Source organism: Triticum dicoccoides, chromosome 7A (genome assembly GCF_002162155.2).
Source record: "Triticum dicoccoides isolate Atlit2015 ecotype Zavitan chromosome 7A, WEW_v2.0, whole genome shotgun sequence".
Classification (NCBI taxonomy): domain Eukaryota; kingdom Viridiplantae; phylum Streptophyta; class Magnoliopsida; order Poales; family Poaceae; genus Triticum; species Triticum dicoccoides.
This window is the reverse complement of record NC_041392.1, coordinates 314,108,468-314,121,940: the sequence shown is the minus strand read 5'-3', so window position 1 is coordinate 314,121,940 and position 13,473 is coordinate 314,108,468. Positions and strand designations below refer to the sequence as shown.

The 13,473-nt window shown below is 42.5% G+C and overlaps 1 long non-coding RNA gene across 1 annotated transcript; it reads left to right on the top strand.

Annotated features, from left to right (window-relative positions):
• Positions 1–4,298: 4,298 nt before the first annotated feature.
• On the top strand, positions 4,299–10,553 carry LOC119331295. The gene is made up of 3 exons (XR_005160440.1): positions 4,299–5,161; positions 9,247–9,313; positions 9,915–10,553. It is a non-coding gene; the product is annotated as an uncharacterized LOC119331295 (long non-coding RNA).
• Positions 10,554–13,473: the final 2,920 nt, after the last annotated feature.

Sequence of the window (13,473 nt, the reverse complement as noted above, 5' to 3'; positions counted from 1 at the left end):
TTCCAATGTTTCGAAACAAGGCCTAGGGTTCATACTTTCACTAGTGCAAGTTCTCTCAACAAGGATAACATAATTAGATCATATAACAATCCCTCAACATGCAACAAAGAGTCACTCCAAAGTCACTAATAGCGGAGAACAATCAAAGAGATTATTGTGGGGTACGAAACCACCTCAAAGTTATTCTTTCTGATCGATCTATTGGGTTATTCCTATAAGTGTCACAAACAGCCCTAGAGTTCGTACTAAAATAACACCTTAAGACACACATCAACCAAAACCCTAATGTCACCTAGATAATCCAATGTCACCACAAGTATCTGCGGGTTTGATTATACGATATGCATCACACAATCTCAGATTCATCTATTCAAACCAACACAAAGAACTTCCAAGAGTGCCCCAAAGTTTCTACCGAAGAGTCAAGACGAAAACGTGTGCCAACCCCTATGCATAAGTTCACAAGGTTACAGAACCCGCAAGTTAATAACCAAAACATACATCAAGTGGATCACGTGAATATCCCATTGTCACCATAGATACTTTCCGATCACTCCTCGTCTGCAGTGGTATTTCATAGATCCTAAGGAAGCAAAGCTCATGCGCTGGCACGCAGAGAGGAAGAAGCCCGACGATGGAGATGATCCGAGGCTGAGACACCTTGTGAATGGTAGCCAGTTGAGAGCATTCAACACCGTATATGGATTTGCTACAGAAGATCCAAGGAACATCGTGCTTGGTGCGAATACCGATGGCATGAATCCGTTTGGAAACCAGAACACAAACCACAACACATGGACCGTGTTTGTATGGATGTACAACCTTCCCCCATGGAAGTGCATGAAGACAAAGTAGATACACATGAGCATGTTGATTCAAGGGCCGAAACAACCGGGAAATAGTATTAACCTATATATGGGGCTTCTGCAAGAGGAGCTAGACACGTTATGGAAAACACCGGCATGGACATGGGATGCCAGCAAAGGAGAATATTTCCATATGAGAGCCGCGATGATGACGACAGTGCACGACTATCTCGGTTATGGGTACACCTCAGGCCAGGTGTGCCACGGATACTGCGGATGCACGAGGTGCATGGATGATACAACGTCTCAACAACTTACGTCAACAAAAGATGGCGGGTCCAGGAAAATCGTGTACATGGGGCATCGTAGATGGCTCGAGAAGGATGACCCGTGGAGAAAGCGTGGAGATCTATTCAATGGGTTGGCTGAGCTTCGAGGACCTCCACGTAATAGGAGTGGCGCCGAAATCGATGAGCTATTGAGAAACTGGGAACAATGCCTCGCGTCGGGAAAGATCAAAAAGGCACCAGAGCCTCTGCTGAAGGTATGGAAAACGAGGTCTGTTTTCTGGGACTTGGAGTACTGGCCCAATCACGACACGCCTCATTGCCTTGATCAAATGCATATCACAAAGAATGTCCTCGAGAGCTTGCTTCGCACACTGATGAACATGTCAGAGAAGACCAAGGATGGGCCGACGGCAATGAAAGACTTGGAAGATTTGAAGATCAAGAATGATCTCCACCGTAAAAAGTTGATCGAGGAGATGGAGATGGAGACGGAGGAGGGGGAAAGGGGCAGAAAAGTCAACAAGAAGGAGGAGTGTGCGAAGGAGATCGATCAATTCATCAAGTGCCTTATGGGAATCAAAGTCAGTTTCGTTACTTTGGGAAGATAAGCAGATTTGTAGACCTCAAGAAGAAAAGGTTTAGTGGGATGAAGTCTCATGACTGTCACATGATGATGACGCATATACTCCCGGTTGCCATTACAGGGATAATGGAGAAGCACGTCCGTGACATGCTTACTGGTCTCTGCAACTTCTTCGACGTTATATCTCGAAAGTCCATAAGTGTGAAGCATCTCCGAAGGCTACAGGAAGAGATCGTTGTTATACTATGTGAGCTTCAGATGTACTTCCCGCCCGCGTTCTTTGACGTCATGGTGCATCTGTGTGTCCACATCGTGGACGACATCATCAACCTCGGGCCGACATTCCTTCACAGCATGATGCCGTTCAAGAGGATGAATGGGGTCATTAAAGGATTCGTTTGTAACATGTCCCATCCCGAAGGGAGCATCGTCCAGGGGTATCTGACGCATGAGTATGTCTCCTTTTGCGAGAATTATATAAGCGTCGGAGACCTGTTGTTGGTTTGCCCGTCAAGAAGCACGTTGGGAAGCTCAAAGGAGATGGTCACAACAACGGCCGGAGGGAATTGCACGTGGACTACTCGGATCGACGCAACGACTTTGACAAGGCTAACTTAGTAGTGCTACAAAACCTAGATGTGGTAGATGATTATGTGGCACAGCACAAAGAAACCATCGCAAAGAAGTACCGTGATAAGGGGATGCTCAAGACGGACGACGAAGTTACTGTAGAGCACAACGCCAATTTCTTGCATTGGTTTAAAGATCAAGTTCTTGAAAATCCCCTGGAAGAGGGTAGTTCGGACGGATTGCTCATACATGCCTTAGCACATGGCCCCGCGCCCAAGCTCGCGGCCTATTAGTCCTAAGATATCAATGGGTACACGTTCTACACGGAGGCCAAAGACATGGATAGTGATTACCAGAACTCCAAGGTGGCAATTCAATGCGTGATCGATGCCAAGGGCACAACTGAAAGATTCTATGGAAGGGTCGAAGAGATCTGGGAGCTTGACTATGCTGGAATGCACGATGCGACGATGTTCCATGTCAGATGGGCCAAGGACGTCGTAAGAAAAAACAAGTATTTCACCACCATGTCTATACCCGACGCGAAGAGCACTCCCGTGAACGTTAACGTCATCGCCAAAAATGAGCCATGGGTACACGCTAAGCACGTGACACAATGCTTCTTCATAACCGACCAGGACAATCCCAGCCGCGTTGTCGTGAGGATATCCAAAAGGAACATCTTCGGAATGGATGGACTCGCCAACGAGGAAGACTACGACCAATACGGCAACCCGATGAGGGCAGATAGCAATGACGATGAAGCATACGTGAAAAGAAGAATCAATACTACATTATTTAAGAAAGATCATACTCCATGGCTCCGGAAAAGTCACAAGGAGGGGCTCAATTACTCGGCAACGAACAAGAAAGGGAAAAAGCTCAATGTGAAACGTCGTCGACGCAGCTGATCAGAAACCTATATATATAGGGTCGCGCTATTCGTCACCCTGGGTGGGGAATAGTTATTCTTCACCCCCTCTCTATTTTGACATCAATACACCGTAATTTTACGTTCCGTAAATTTTGTCTTATTTCCAACGTAAAGAGAGATCGTAAGAAAATATGTAATAGCCATAAAAAATATTTTATGTTATGTAAAATTACAAACATAAAAACATAGTGTAAAATACACATAAACTGCAATTTTTCTTGTCTTATGACCTATATTTTGTTTCTTATGCAAAATTTTACGTAGTGAAGAATGTAACTATTTAAAATCCAAACGTAATTTAATTATAAAATGGTCGTAAGATTACCTGGGTGAAGAATAACTTATTCTGCACCCTGGGTGATGAATAGTATCACCATATATATATATATATATATATATATATATATATATATATATATATATATATATATATATATATATATATATATATCCCTAATAATAAAGCACGGATTGAGTCTCCGGGTTCACCGTCATAATGCGCTTTCTTTCCGTGATTTTACGCTTTCAGTTTTTTTTCACATATATCCGAGGTGGTACTATTTTACCTGCATATACTATAAGAAATTCAGCCCACAATCCTCTGTTTCATCTTATGCAGACTTACCCTTTCTAGCAACGGTGGAGCACGAGGGGCGGCGCCCTCGTCGCCACCCACCGCATCCCCTTCCTTCTGAGACCCACCTCGCCGCTGGCCCTCCCCCTCCTCTTCTCCCACCTTGCAGCTCCGGAGGCTGCCGGATCCGCGGCATCCCATACCCACCCATCCCTCTCCTGTCCCATCTCTCACTCTTCACGCGGCTCCTCGTGGCGCCACCTACGGCGGATGATTCAGGCGATGTCCGGTGAATCCCGCCATCGCGAAACACAGCCCGAGCTCCCCTCGCACCGCGGCACCCTCCCATCCAGCTATATCCAGCACTCAAGGCCACCAAAGCCCACCCGCGACTCTCCCCCCATGGCTAGGGTTTCGGGCATCTTGTCCTCACCCATGGCCATGCCGTCCTCCTCTCGTCCGGCAAGTGGATCCCCTCCCTTGGCTTCGTCCTCTCTATCTCCCCTTTTCTCTAACCTCTGCTCTTCTCTTCTCCTATAGATGTGCAGGGAGGAACGACCAGTGGACACCTTGCTGCTGCTCGGGGACGAAACGGCCATGGAGATTCCTCCTCCTCTGCTCCCAAGTCCTTAATCTGTCGCAATTAAGATTGGCACTTCCTATGTCCCTCCTTTAGTTGCTTAGTCACTAGACACACGCAGCTAGGTTTTCTTTGGTTCATTGATATGGTTCATCTTCATCATGATGGATGTGCCCTCACAACCAAAAGGATCAACATACCTCCATGGAGATTATTTAATAACCTAGGTAAGGATAAAACTATAAAACTAAATAGGACACACCTACAGTACGACACGAATACAGCGGCTGAAGTCTGAACTAATTAACTGGCGGTTGATGATTTCAGTGAAAGAACTCTTTGTTTTTACTTTTTTATTTTCTTGGTGTATCCGCAGATTGCACCGTTTTTTTTGTATGAGAGGCACTATTAGAGCCACCATAATAATTCTAGAAGAGAATTTTAAAGAACCATCTGATGTGTTAGCCAATCAAATGTAGGGTGTTACATTATAGATTGGTTCGAGAGAGAGTTGGTTCAGTACTATAGGCTTGTGCGTGACAACAGAAATATATTAATCCAAGTGGACATTGTTTTCCTCCAGAAACAAGGTAGATCCATCTGGGATGTGACAACGAAGTGCTGAGCAAAGAAGTGGCTTGGTGGGGATGGCATGCTTAATTTGCTCTATTTTAAATTATCACGCGCCTTCTTTCCTTTTACTTATTAGTTCTCTCCCTGAAGCTAGAAAGACACCGTGACATGCAAATTTGATCCTATCAACCTCAAGAATTATCTTTTCCTTCTAAATGTCCCAGCAGAAGATAAGATTTGGCTTCACTGATGTAAATAATTCTAAGAGGTTTGCATCCTTCCTTTTTACTTATGTACATTATTTGATGATGGTGCTACCTATGCACATATTCAGGTTGTAGCCATATTCATTGTAAGAAGAAGTTTTTTTTGAAGAGCTATCTTTCGAGCACATGCTTAGGTTCGTTTGATATCTAAGTAAGGATAAAACCGATGGTTAGTACCTGATATGTCTTCTCTAAAAAAGTTCAAGTATTTGATACTTAACTTACACGTTGAAATTTAACAAGCATGGGACAATCTGACTGTCACATTTGTAGATTCTCAATTTTTAGCTTAAGATCAAGATTCCATAAGGCTAATTGACCAGTTAAATTGTATTCAGTTTTGGTGTGGAAACTCATTGACAAAAATGTGTATTTTAGACTTTTAGTTCCAAGTGTCAATACTAGAAAGAGAACACTGAGCTTGATCTTCAATCAAAATGAGTAACTGGAGCATCAGCCTCTTTAAACTGAAACCTACATAGGTAATCATATATGTTCTACTGCATCATTTGTTTAGATGTCATACTTTAAGTTAACAACCCCCGTTCTTTGTGCTACACCCAGCTATAAATCCTTGCATTTGATTTCATAAAATTCTATTCCACCATATAATGAAGCACATATTTTCAAAAAGCTATAGTTCTGTTCCAAAGCGTGATGAGCAGACCACCTGTAGGTTTGTCTGTTTCCTGCTGGATGACCAAAACCAACTAGAGTTAAATGTTTTGGTTCAGTTTCAGATGACTAAAAAACTGGTTTGGTTCAGTTTGCTAACTAGCAGGAGAACAGAAGAGAAGTGGTACTGTCACTCACATTGCCGGCAAGGTCATCAGTGAGGCGGTGCCGCGTGGGAGAGGAAGTCATAGGGGGTCGCTAGATCTCACAGGGAAGATCAGGGGAGAGAGGAGCTACCGCGCATCCGTGCCAAATCTGACAGACGGCCATGCTTTTGTGCTAGGTCTGGGTGCCACGGTTGAGGTTCTGTTGAGGAGCATGTGACACACAAAGCACGAGTAGATGGAGTGGAGGTGTAGGGAGCACCGGGAGGTAGCTTCGACCTTACCACGGGCGATGGTTGGAGAAAAGAAAGGGTGGCGCTGGGTGGTGAAATAACATGAGGAAGAAAGAGGAGCTCCCGGTGGGATTGGGGATTTGGTACCGTTGTTGCTATAGATATTGTATTTTGGCATCCAGTAGAAGTTGCTATACATGCACTTGCATTGATTTTTTTTTCAAAGACAACATGCCTACTTTTGAATTCCACCAACAACATCGTCGGCGATGTAATATTTTAAATGTTAATGTCCAGCAACTAGGTGTGCAAGCGGACGGCGTACGCATGTCCATGACCGTGCACGAAGTAAAAATTTCACTAACACGATTCTTAAAGCAGCATGCCCACACCTGTCCATGAAGCAAATATTTACGCTAATCTTTATTTACTATAATGACGGTGTTAGTTTTTTTTGTGGAAGGTCGTGGACATGCAAACGCCGACATGGTCCACGTGCATCCCTACTAGCAACCTGATTACGAATACATTAGTAATTATACTGTATTCTTAATATATATGTGAGGGAAATATTGGTGTGAAATGTTGACTTGCTCTCAATCTGTATCTCTTCATTTTTCCTCCACTATCAAATTTCACCACACGGCACGAGTTGTTCAGTGTCAACCACCAAGTTATCCCTCCACTCTAAATGCCATCTATGTCCTTGGTGAGATTAAGAAAGAGGGAAGGATGAAGAGTAGAGAGAGCGTGACATCGATGCACCATGTTTAATTCAGACCCAAAGGAGGGGATGCACAAACAGAGAGAGAGAGAGGTATGCGGCATGTCAGTTGTTGCGGTCACCATGTCTTCGCCATGCCCCACCTCCATGTGGCCACTACCCCCTCCCCGTACACGTCTCAAGCCCTCAGGTCACACCCTCATCAGTCATTGTGATAAGTAAACAACATATAACTTGGTTAACCCGTTGCAACGCACGGGTCCTTTTGCTAGTGTATATATATATATATATATATATATATATATATATATATATATATATATATATATATATAGTGTTATATTCATCACCCAGGATGCAGAATAAGTTATTCTTCACCCTAGGTAATCTTACAATCATTTCATAATTAAATTACGTTTCGAATTCAAATAGTTACATTCCTATTGATTCACTACGTAAAATTTGACATAAGAAAATAAAAATATAGGTCATAAGAAAAGAAATTTTGCAGTTTATGTGTATTTTAGACTATGTTTTTATGTTTGTAATTTTACATAACATAAAATATTTTTTACGGTGATTATATATTTTCTTACGGTCCCTTGTTGCGTTGGAAATAAGACAAAACTTACGGAACGTAAAATTATGGTGCATTGATGGTAAAATAGAGGGGGTGAAGAATAACTATTCCTCACCCAGGGTGACTATATATATATATATATATCCCTAATATAATAATAAAGCACGGATTGAGTCTCTGGGTTCACCGTCATAATGCGCTTTCTTTCCGTGATTTTACGCTTTCAGTTTTTTTTCACCTATATCCGAGGTGGTACTATTTTACCTGCGTATACTATAAGAAATTCAGCCCACAATCCTCTATTTCATCTTATCCAGACTTACCCTTTCCAGCAACGGCGGAGCACGAGGGGCGGCGCCCTCGTCGCCACCCACCGCATCCCCTTCCTTCTGAGACCCACCTCGCCACTGGCCCTCCCCCTCCTCTTCTCCCACCTCGCAGCTCCGGAGGCTGCCGGATCCGTAGCATCCCGTACCCACCCATCCCTCTCCTGTCCCATCTCTCACTCTTCACGCGGCTCCTCGTGGCGCCACCTACGGCGGATGATTCAGGCGACGTCCGGCGAATCCCGCCATCGCGAAGCACAGCCCGAGCTCCCCTCGGACCGCGACACCCTCCCATCCAGCTATATCCAGCACTCAAGGCCACCAAAGCCCACCCGCGACCCTCCCCCCATGGCTAGAGTTTCGGGCATCTTGTCCTCACCCATGGACATGCCGTCCTCCTCTCGTCCGGCAAGTGGATCCCCTCCCTTGGCTTCGTCCTCTCTATCTCCCCTTTTCTCTAACCTCTACTCTTCTCTTCTCCTGTAGATGTGCAGGGAGGAACGACCAGTGGACACCTTGCTACTGCTCGGGGACGAAGCGGCCATGGAGATTCCTCCTCTGCTCCCAAGTCCTTAATCTGTCGCAATTAAGATTGGCACTTCCTACATCCCTCCTTTAGTTGCTTAGTCACTAGACACACGCAGCTAGGTTTTCTTTGGTTCATTGATATGGTTCATCTTCATCATGATGGATGTGCCCTCACAACCAAAAGGATCAACATACCTCCATGGAGATTATTTAATAACCTAGGTAAGGATAAAACTATAAAACTAAATAGGACACACCTACAGTACGACGCCAATACAGCGGCTCAAGTCTGAACTAATTAACTGGCGGCTGATGATTTCAGTGAAAGAACTCTTTGTTTTTACTTTTTTATTTTCTTGGTGTATCCGCAGATTGCACCGTTTTTCTGTATGAGAGGCACTATTAGAGCCACCATAATAATTCTAGAAGAGAGTTTTAAAGAACCATCTGATGTGTTAGCCAATCAAATGTAGGGTGTTACATTATAGATTGGTTCGAGAGAGAGTTGGTTCAGTACTATAGGCTTGTGCGTGACAACAGAAATATATTAATCCAAGTGGACATTGTTTTCCTCCAGAAACAAGGTAGATCCATCTGGGATGTGACAACGAAGTGCTGAGCAAAGAAGTGGCTTGGTGGGGATGGCATGCTTAATTTGATCTACTTTAAATTATCATGCACCTTCTTTCCTTTTACTTATTAGTTCTCTCCCTGAAGCTAGAAAGACACCGTGACATGCAAATTTGATCCTATCAACCTCAAGAATTATCTTTTCGTTCTAAATGTCCCAGCAGAAGATAAGATTTGGCTTCACTGATGTAAATAATTCTAAGAGGTTTGCATCCTTCCTTTTTACTTATGTACATTATTGATGATGGTGCTACCTATGCACATATTCAGGTTGCAGCTATATTCATTGTAAGCAGAAGTTTTTTTTTGAAGAGCTATCTTTCGGGCACATGCTCAGGTTCGTTTGATATCTAAGTAAGGATAAAACTGATGGTTAGTACCTGATATGTCTTCTCTAAGAAAGTTCAAGTATTTGATACTTAACTTACACGTTGAAATTTAACAAGCATGGGAGAATCTGACTGTCACATTTGTACATTCTCAGTTTTTAGCTTAAGATCAAGATTCCATAAGGCTAATTGACCAGTTAAATTGTATTCAGTTTTGGTGTGGAAACTCATTGACAAAAATGTGTATTTTAGACTTTTAGTTCCAAGTGTCAATACTAGAAAGAGAACACTGAGCTTGATCTTCAATCAAAATGAGTAACTGGAGCATCAGGCTCTTTAAACTAAAACCTACATAGGTAATCATATATGTTCTACTACATCATTTGTTTAGATGTCATACTTTAAGTTAACAACCCCCGTTCTTTGTGCTACACCCAGCTATAAATCCTTGCCATATGATTTCATAAAATTCTATTCCACCATATAATGAAGCACATATTTTCAAAAAGCTATAGGTCTGTTCCAAAGCGTGATGAGCAGACCACCTGTAGGTCTGTCTGTTTCCTGCTGGATGATCGAAACCAACTAGAGTTAAATGTTTTGGTTCAGTTTCAGATGACTAAAAAACTGGCTTGGTTCAGTTTGCTAACCAGCAGGAGAACAGAAGAGAAGTGGTACTGTCACTCACATTGCCGGCAAGGTCATCAGTGAGGCGGTGCCGCGTGGGAGAGGAAGTCATAGGGGGTCGCTAGATCTCACAGGGAAGATCAGGGGAGAGAGGAGCTACCGCGCATCCGTGCCAAATCTGACAGACGGCCATGCTTTTGTGCTAGGTCTGGGTGCCACGGCTGAGGTTCTGTGGAGGAGCATGTGACACACAAAGCACGAGTAGATGGAGTGGAGGTGTAGGGAGCACCGGGAGGTAGCTTCGTCCTTACCACGGGCGCTGGTTGGAGAAAAGAAAGGGTGGCGCTGGGTGGTGAAATAACACGAGGAAGAAAGAGGAGCTCCCGGTGGGATTGGGGATTTGGTACTGTTGTTGCTGTAGATATTGTACTTTGGCATCCACTAGAAGTTGCTATACATGCACTCGCATTGATTTTTTTTCAAAGACAACATGCCTACTTTTGAATTCCACCAACAGCATTGTCGGTGATGTAGTATTTTAAATGTTAATGTCCAGCAACTAGGTGTGAAAGCGGACGGTGTCTTCATGTCCACGACCGTGCGCGAAGTAAAAATTTCACTAACACGATTCTTAAAGCAGCATGCCCACACCTGTCCATGAAGCAAATATTTACACTAATCTTTAGTTACTATAATGACGGTGTTAGTTTTTTTTGTGGAAGGTCGTGGACATGCAAACGCCGACATGGTCCACGTGCATCCCTACTAGCAACTTTTACGAATACATTAGTAATTATACTGTATTCTTAATATATATGTGAGGGAAATATTGGTGTGAAATGTTGACTTGCTCTCAATCTGTATCTCTTCATTTTTCCTCCACTAACAAATTTCACCACATGGCATGAGTTGTTCAGTGTCAACCACCAAGTTATCCCTCCACTCCGAATGCCATCTGTGTCCTTGGTGAGATTAAGAAAGAGGGAAGGATGAAGAGTAGAGAGAGCGTGACATCGATGCACCATGTTTAATTCAGACCCAAAGGAGGGGATGCACAAACAGAGAGAGAGAGAAAGGTATGCGGCATGTCAGTTGTTGTGGTCACCATGTCTTCGCCATTCCCCACCTCCATGTGGCCACTACCCCCTCCCCGTACACGTCTCAAGCCCTCAGGTCACACCCTCATCAGTCATTGTGATAAGTAAACAACATATAACTTGGTTAACCCGTTGCAACGCACGGGCCCTTTTGCTAGCATATATATATATATATATATATATATATATATATATATATATATATATATATATATATATATATATATATAGGACTCATTTTCTGTACTGTTGGGAGTATGTACTCCCATCTTCAATATACCTCGTATACGCATTGATTATACCCCTTATCATTCTCAATATACTTCGTTAAATATTCTAAGATACCTCAATACAAGTTTTGTTGAAAAAAATATTATTTACGACATACTTTTTGCAATATACCTTTTTCACGTACAAACAAATCAGTATATACGTAAACCTTCGAAAATATGAGGCACACATGATTTTTTTTTCATGAAATCCATTTTAGGGTATCTAGTAATTATTAATGAAGTATATTAAAAATAATAATAAGCTATAAAAGATTCATCTATGTGGTATATGAGGAGCGAGAGTACGTACTCCAAGAAGTACACAACCATTTTGGAGCACAAATTCTTTGTTATTTCAAACAAATTTGAAATCGCCCGTGTTCTTCATCCGCCCGAGATGCAACCCGTGCTTCTATTGATTTCTCATTTTTCTTTAAAGTTTGCTGCCTGATTTGAGTACTTTAGTGAAATTCGAGGCTTACTAATCCGTAAATTTTAATCGGGAGGGTCCTTACGGTTTGATTTCTAGCGATTTGATGTTGGCACTCCCTGTGGGTTTCTGCACATGTTATTTTAGCGGTTTTGAAATTTACCCTCTGGTCCTTTCAGTTGTCGAAAGGTAGTTGCCAGATCATTTCCAAGGGGGTGCGGACGTGTTGCAATCTTGTGGAGATGATTTTATGCTTTGGACGAATTCGTTTGTTCATTATTTCTAGATCTTCTAATGGTCGTTGTACAAGCTGGACTTCTGCGTTTTCATACCTAAACTTCTTCTTTTCCTTCGTTGGATCCTGTCGGGGCTGGGGCGGCTCGGGATCGGGATCGGGGGAGGATCAGGTTGATCCTGTTGGGTCTGTCCGGGTTTCTGTGCTGGACTTCTGCGTCGTCATACCTGAACTTCTTCTTTTTTCTTTTGGCTGCAAGATAATGCAGCAAGTCCTTTGTATCAGAAACCCTTACTAGATTTTCTTCTGCAATTTTTGTTGTAGCTAGTGTGTAAGCGTGGAGCTAGACCACAGGAACATGCACCCTATTTTTCCCTTAGTCTATGCTTTGGTATAGCTTTTTGATCATCCACTTATCTTTGGTAAGATCTGGACTTCTCTTTTTTTATTAATGGTTGAACTTCTGGTTTTCCAGATTACATTCCACATTTGCAATGCGAAGGCGCATGGTGCTCTATATTTTTCTTTGTTTGGTTTCCTTTCGTATTTTTAATTCTTCAGATGTTCCTTTTTATACTTTTGTCTCATGAGCAATCATGGGATTAGCCCAAGTATGCATGCACTTTTTACAGATCATGTAAGGGTCCTTTGTAGAAGCTGGACTTCTATGTTCTTTATATGTGAACTTCTGCTTTTTCCTTCTTTGCAAAGTAATAAAGCAATTCCTCTGTATATCCTTCTTTTTTATGTTACTTTTTCATTCTTTGCATTTGTTTGGATTTTTTTGAGTTAGTCCCGTGAACAGCCATGTAATTGGGCGATGGATATGCGTATTTTTTTTATTTTTTCTAGTATGTTATTTGTACTTATAATATTTGTTGTTCTTTACTGAATAACTATCCTGAACTTCAGTGTGATAATCGTTTTTAACATGTTAAATTTGAGGTTGTTATTTTTTGGATTTAAATATTTGTAGATATTGAAATCGGAATTGCGCGTATTGACCAATGCGGTAACGAGAGGCCGAGCAGGGGGGAGGGGGTCGGGCCCCCCTCCCCTTCCCCTGCGAGGCCGAGACAGGAACGAGCCAGAGCAGGTGACGACGCGGCGTGCCACGTCGTCGCATGCGAAGGCGAGTCCGTCACATCCGTGACCCCACTATCTATCTTAGGGTTTTTAGGGTTTAGGGTTATTATGGTTTAGTGTTAGATATGAACTTCATCTGTTTTTGTACTTGAACTTCTTCATTTTGTTTCTTAGGGTTTATTTATTCTTATGCCATTACTTCTTTTATTAGAGTACTTGAACTTTTGTTCTTTATTTTTTGAACTTCTTTCTGTTGCTGTTTAGGTGCATATTTATGTATGTATTTTTCTTCCTTTGGTAGTGCATTTCCCATCTATTTTTGGTTTTAAGGATATCAGCAGTGCTATCGTGTGAAGTTATCTAATTATAATAGATGCATTCAAATGGTGCATTCATTTATCTATAGATGTATTTACTTTTT